General features: G+C 44.4%; 1 protein-coding gene across 1 annotated transcript in view; it reads right to left on the bottom strand.

Annotated features, from left to right (window-relative positions):
- WSB2 (WD repeat and SOCS box containing 2) overlaps positions 1–6,000 on the bottom strand; it is a 542,619-nt gene that overhangs the window by 307,012 nt on the left and 229,607 nt on the right. The window lies entirely within an intron of this gene.

Genomic DNA, 6,000 nt, shown 5'->3' with positions numbered 1-6,000 from the left:
GGGGGTAGGAGTGGAACCAACTCTCGAGCTTTTAGAGTGGCCGAGTCGGAGCCGAGGTCGGCTCTGAACCCATCCAGCAAGAATGAAGGCGAGATAGACAACTTAACATCAACAGTTTTCCAAATCAGAAATTTAAGCTTTGTTTTGGCTGAAGGCATAAATGGGGACTGTGTTAGAGCTTGCAAAAGTGCATTTAAATTCCAAGGGGGAGAAAGATCTTTAACTGAGGTCTAAGGAGAAAAGTTCCTCTTATAAAAGCTCGACACAATTTGTAAGATGCAAGAGATGAATTATTTCTCTCTATATGAAAATTTGAGATGACAGTTAATTGGACTTAAACAGTAGAAGAGCTAGCTCCACTGAAAATTGAGACAAAGAATTCCACAACTTTAGGTACATGAGGGGAAAAGCATCTATATGTTTCTGCTGTGACCAAACTGCAAAACCTTTTCTATTTACTTTTGTAAAGTTTCCTGGCGGAAGATTTGTGGGATGATAAAAGAATGTGACAGACCGAGGAGGACAGCCTGGACTGCCTAGCAAGCAAAGGAACTGGAGAAACCACACAGTTCATTTTAGGCATTGGTTATTTGGATGAATCAAGTTAGTCAGGTGAGACAGAAGGTCTGGAGTTTGATGGCCATGGTGGATGGATAAGATGAGGCCAGAGGAAGGGAAACCATATTTCTTGAGGTCAGTAAGAAGCAATGAGGATTACTGTGCTCTTCAATCGCTCTCAAGGATTTTCAACAGAGGGGATAAGATTTGGTTCTCCCTTGTTTGTTGATATACCACAATACTGACACATTGTCTGTATGAAATGCAATAGTCCAGGTGGGGCAGTGTCTTGGAAGGCAGAACTAGGATAATAGCTCTCATTTCCAGTACCTTGACATGCATGTTGCCCTCCTCAGAGGACTGTGCGCCTTGGACGTGCCCCCCCCCCACCCAATCTGAGAAGTGTCCATGGTCACTATGGCCTTGGGTTGGAGAAGAAAGGGACGTCTTTGCTGCACTAGATAGCAGTACATCCACCACAGAAGATCTGACTGGACAGGGGATGTTAAAGAATGGACCAGTGAATTGTAATATCTACTGGAGTATTTCCATAGGGTACCTTGACAACGGTACTAGGATGATTACCTCTGACATGGACCCCCAAAGCTTGAAGAATTAGCTGAGAAAGAAAAGTTTTGTATGATCTTTCTGACCTTGAACTGAATAGTCTAACTCTTGACCAAGGGAGAGATGCTGTTTGTGTGAACATGTTGAATGAAGCATCTATGAATTCCAAAGTCTGTGTTGATTCCAGATGAGACTTGTTGACTGAAATGTCCAGGTGGGAGCATAACTGGAGTACATAATCCCAAGCTTGGATCACTTGATGTCTGATCGGAGCAGTGATGAGTCAGTCATTTAGGTATGGAAACAATCAAAATCCCTTCAATCTCAAGTGAGGTGCCACTACTGCCATGCACTTTGTAAATGCCCTGGGGGCTGTTGCGAGACCAAAAGGCAGAGCTCTGAACTGGTAATAACCGACTCCCATCCAAAAGCGTAGGTATTTCCCTGGATCACCTGTTCATTTTTAAATGATGGTACACATCCTTAAGATCTATCCAGTACATCCAATCGTCCTTGGCAGAAAAGGCAGACTGGACTGAACCATGACCATCTGAAACTTCGTATACTGAACCAATTGATTTAGGTTGCGGAGATCCAAAATTGGTCTCCAGTCCCCTGTTTTCTTTAGCACTAGAAAGAATCTTGAATAAGTTCCAGACTCTTTCTGTTCTGGGGGGACCTCTTGAATGACTCCCTTTTTCTAGCAGCTTGTTTATTTTTAGTGTTGCGATTTTTCTCTGAATGGGTGGAAGACATGGAGTTTTCTTTGACAACAACAGAGATGGATGGGGAAATGGTATGATACAGCCTCTGGATATTCTCCTCTGCACCCATGAATCTTTTGTAATTTCTACCCAGGCTCTCTGTTGCAGAGATAAGTGACCCCCAGCTACCTCCAGAGAAGGACAGTCAGGCTCCATTGGTAGACCTGTCAAAGAATCTCTACATCCTTGATTCTGTGGACCTCCTCTGTCATGAGGGCGACGTCTTCCATTACAGCTCCCCCCTCTGCCCCTGGGGGAACTTTCTCCTCGTGGATCTTGGGAGGGACCCTGGGATTTCTTGAACCACATTTTTCAACTACCTCTTTAATTCCTAGAAAAGGTTCACTGATGGGTCAAAAGACATATGCCCACAGCAGACCTAGTTTTACCTTCCAGCTCACACCTAGAGTGTGTGTATCTCCTTCACTTTTGGGGCCTAATAAGGAAGAACCATCAAAGGGAGCACTGACAAAGAACGCTGTGATGTGTTCTGCGAAGTCACACAAGTGCATCAAGGTGTGCTGTCTAATGTAAATGCCTGAACAAGCTGCCCATGACACAACTTCTGCCACATGAGAGATAAGCCTCATGGATGAATGAGAAATGGACTGCCACATGAGAGATAAGCCTCATGGATGAATGAGAAATGGACTGGAAGATGGCCATCTGCAAGGTAACAGCATGCTCTGCTCTCTACTATGATGCCAATGAGGGATTTGGAGAGCTCTTTTGACAAATCTCTCAGGAGTCTTGTAAAGTGTGCCAGACTGTTCAGTTACCAAAGGGAAAAGGTCTCTAAAGTGTAAAAATGCTCCCCAAATCTGTCCATCGCCCTAGACTCCCTGGTATGGGGATGGACATAGGAACTCTGTTCCACTGTTTTTTTTTTTTCTGGCGACTGCCACTATGACCACAGCAATAACCAGTACTCCTTTACTTCAGAAAGACCTGTCCTTTGGTGGTGCCAGGATCCTGTCTGGTCTTTTGGGGATTGGTTCAATGGTTTTGGGTACCTTCTACGGCCGCCGAGAGACCAAATCAATGAGCTCATTGGCGGGTGCAGTCACCCAGGATGTAAACAGCCCAGCACCAACAGCCTCAAGGAATACAGACTCCACTTGAGAAGGACTGTTGGGAGACCAACCACGCCTTTGTTAAGGAGCTCCATAATGTCTCCAAATGAGACGTCTTTAGGTGGTGATCTTGGGGACCCTACTCCCTCATTGAAGTCAGCATTGTCTGTGACAGACTCTTGAGGAAAGTCTAAGTGCCTCCTTTTGCACTTTTTCTTCTTGGGAAAATCTATGGTGGGGTGTTCCAGAGAGGTGTCAGAAGAAAGTACAATTATATAAGATCTTACCATAATGGTAGATGCCCTTCTCTTCACTGCTGCAGTATTCTTTACAATAGGGATCCCCTGCCAAGGGCGGCCCAACTTCCTGCCTGTATAACAAAGCCTTTAGGTTGCTTTAAGGTGCGCTGTATGTCACATGTATGCTCCTTGTGTAATATAGGATATAAAGGTGACATCCAGACGTACCATCCTCAGAACTGACAGCCCCAGTAGGAATGCCAGTCAAAAGAGAAAAAACGAAATTGGTACATCCAGAAGGGAAAAGGACCAGGGGGAGGAGGGAGGGAATGAATACTGCAACAGCGAAGAGAAGAGCAACTACTGTTATGGTAAGATCATACACAACTGCACTGTCCTTCCATTTCACTGTTGCAGCATTCTTTACAACAGGGAGAGTGCCACAGCTCAGGAAGAAGAGGGGGGAGGATGGACCAGCAGAGCTCTCTAGGAGCCCATTAAGGATGGCCCTAGCAAAACCAGCTCTAGCTCTGAAAATTCCGTTTAACTTGTAGTGCTTGCTAAATGTATGCAAGAAGTCCAGGTAGCTAACTCAAGAATAGACTTCGTATTCAAACCCTTGAAAAAAAGTACCAGATGAAGCCACAACTTTAGTAGAATGAGCCTTAACAGAAGGAAGTCTGTTACAATGATATGAATAATAAAAAGAAATGGCTTTAGAAATCCAAGCAGAAATACTCTGCTTGGAAACAGCCAATCCTAAAGACCTAGGATGAAAAGTAAAAAGCTGATGAGATTTATAAAAAGTCTTTGTCTTATCCAAATAAAATCTGAGTTTTCTAGGCACATTGAATGCATGCAGCACCTTCTCACTGGCAGATTGTGGACAAGGGAAAAAGTTAGCAAATGAATGGATAAAGGGACAACTCATTCACGACCTTGGGCATAAAAGGATTAGAAAAAAGGGACACCCTGTACTTGAGAAAAAATCAAAAAAGAGGACAACCCATAAGGGCTTGAAGCTCAGACACCCGTCTGGCAGAAGTAAGGGCTAAAAGAAGTACAATCTTCCAAGAGCAATATTGCAAGGAAGATGAAACTGCAGACTCAAAAGCAGCCTGGGTCAAGAAACAAATTTAAGATCTCAGGGAGACAGAACAGGCTTCCTGAGAGGCCCAGTATGAAGGATGCCTTTAAGGAATTGTTTAGCTTCAAATTTAGAAGGTAAAGGAGGTGATAAAGGCAGACAAGCAGAAATAGCCAATAAGTGGGCCTTAACAGAAGAATAAGCCACCCCAGCATTAAGCAGTTCATACAGATAAGAGATGACCAAAGGAACATCCACAGAAAATGGATCCAGGTCACAAGAAAGACACCAAACAGAAAACCTCTTCCATTTGGATAAGTAGGATTTCCTAGAAGTGGGTTTTCTGGCCTCCTGCAGGACCCTAACTATAGCCTCAGAAAAAAAGGTGTTTATGTGGAATCCAAATACTATCATCCGCATCCATTCATGGGATTAAGTTACGGACCTGCTCAGAGGGTCTGCCACAACAGCTTGACTTGGAGGAATGTAAACTGCCTATAGAGTCACTTGATACTGGACAGCTATTTCCCACACTAGGAGTGCCAGTCGGCAAAGAAGATGAAACGTTGCCCCCCCCCCCCAATTGTCGACATACCACATCACTGTGGTACTGTCTGTAAATACATTGAGATAAGAGGTCCTACGGAGATAAGAAAGGCCCAAAGATCCAGCAGAAGAGCTCTCATCTCCTTGACATTGATGTGCTCTGTCTGTTGAGGAGGCAACCAGACTCTCTGCATCTTTGGGAGCCGAAAGCTGCTCCCCATCCCACTTTTAAAGTGTCTGAACAGCTCATAAGGAAGAGGTGGATAAAAAGGGAGCCTTGTATTGACAGTCAACTACTGAATCCATCACTGAAATTCCTGCTTAAGAGACGGAACAGAAACTAAAAATTCAAAGGGATGAGAAGGCTGAAGCCAAAATGACTTTAGAAACCACTGAAGTTTTCTCATGTGGAGTTTGGCAAAAGGGAGCATAGGAATGGTGGAAGCCAAGAACCCCAGATATCTCAGAAATTCCCTTGCTGTTATTGAGATCAGAGGAAGAAAGGATTGAAAAAATGAAATAAGAGGGCCTTTGGAGGAGGCAGGGATGCCATCACAGGAACAGTCTGGATCCTGCATCTCAAAGACATGATACTGAGAAGGAATCAAAAAGACTTTTTGAAATTTATAGTGTACCACAGGCTCTGCAGAAGGGAGACTGCAAAATGAAAATTTTGCAACAGTATCTGAAGAGGCTGCCTGAAAAAGGAGGTTGCCCAAGTACAGAAAGACTTGGATCCCCCTTAGCCTGCAAAAAGCAATCACAGGAGCGAGGCATTTGGTGAATACCCTTGGGGCAGTAGAAAGGCCAAAGAACAAAGCAGAAAAAGTACAGTTTTGTACCTACCATAAATGTAGATGTTCGAAGATCCACATTGCTGCAGTCCTTACTTATGGGTAGTCCGCTGTCCTCGGTCGGCCCGAATACCAAAGTATTAGGCTGACGTCGGTCATGGGCGCCTAGATCTGACATCAGAGCGTCAGGGTATAAAGGCGCATGACCGACGTCATATCCTCAGTCTTTTCTTGCCCCAGATGTCAGAAGGCCAAACAAGAAAGGCCACAGCCAAAAACAGAATACCTCCCAAAAACAAGCCCAACAACAACCATCACCTAAAGCATAGCACCATGTCAAACTACAGTGGGGAAGGAGGCAGGGTAAATTGG

This window comes from Protopterus annectens, chromosome 4.part0, assembly GCF_019279795.1.
Source record: "Protopterus annectens isolate FY-2018-M chromosome 4.part0, PAN1.0, whole genome shotgun sequence".
Taxonomy (NCBI): Eukaryota; Metazoa; Chordata; order Ceratodontiformes; family Protopteridae; genus Protopterus; species Protopterus annectens.
Note: the sequence above shows the minus strand (reverse complement) of the source record. Positions and strands in the feature narration are given on the sequence as shown.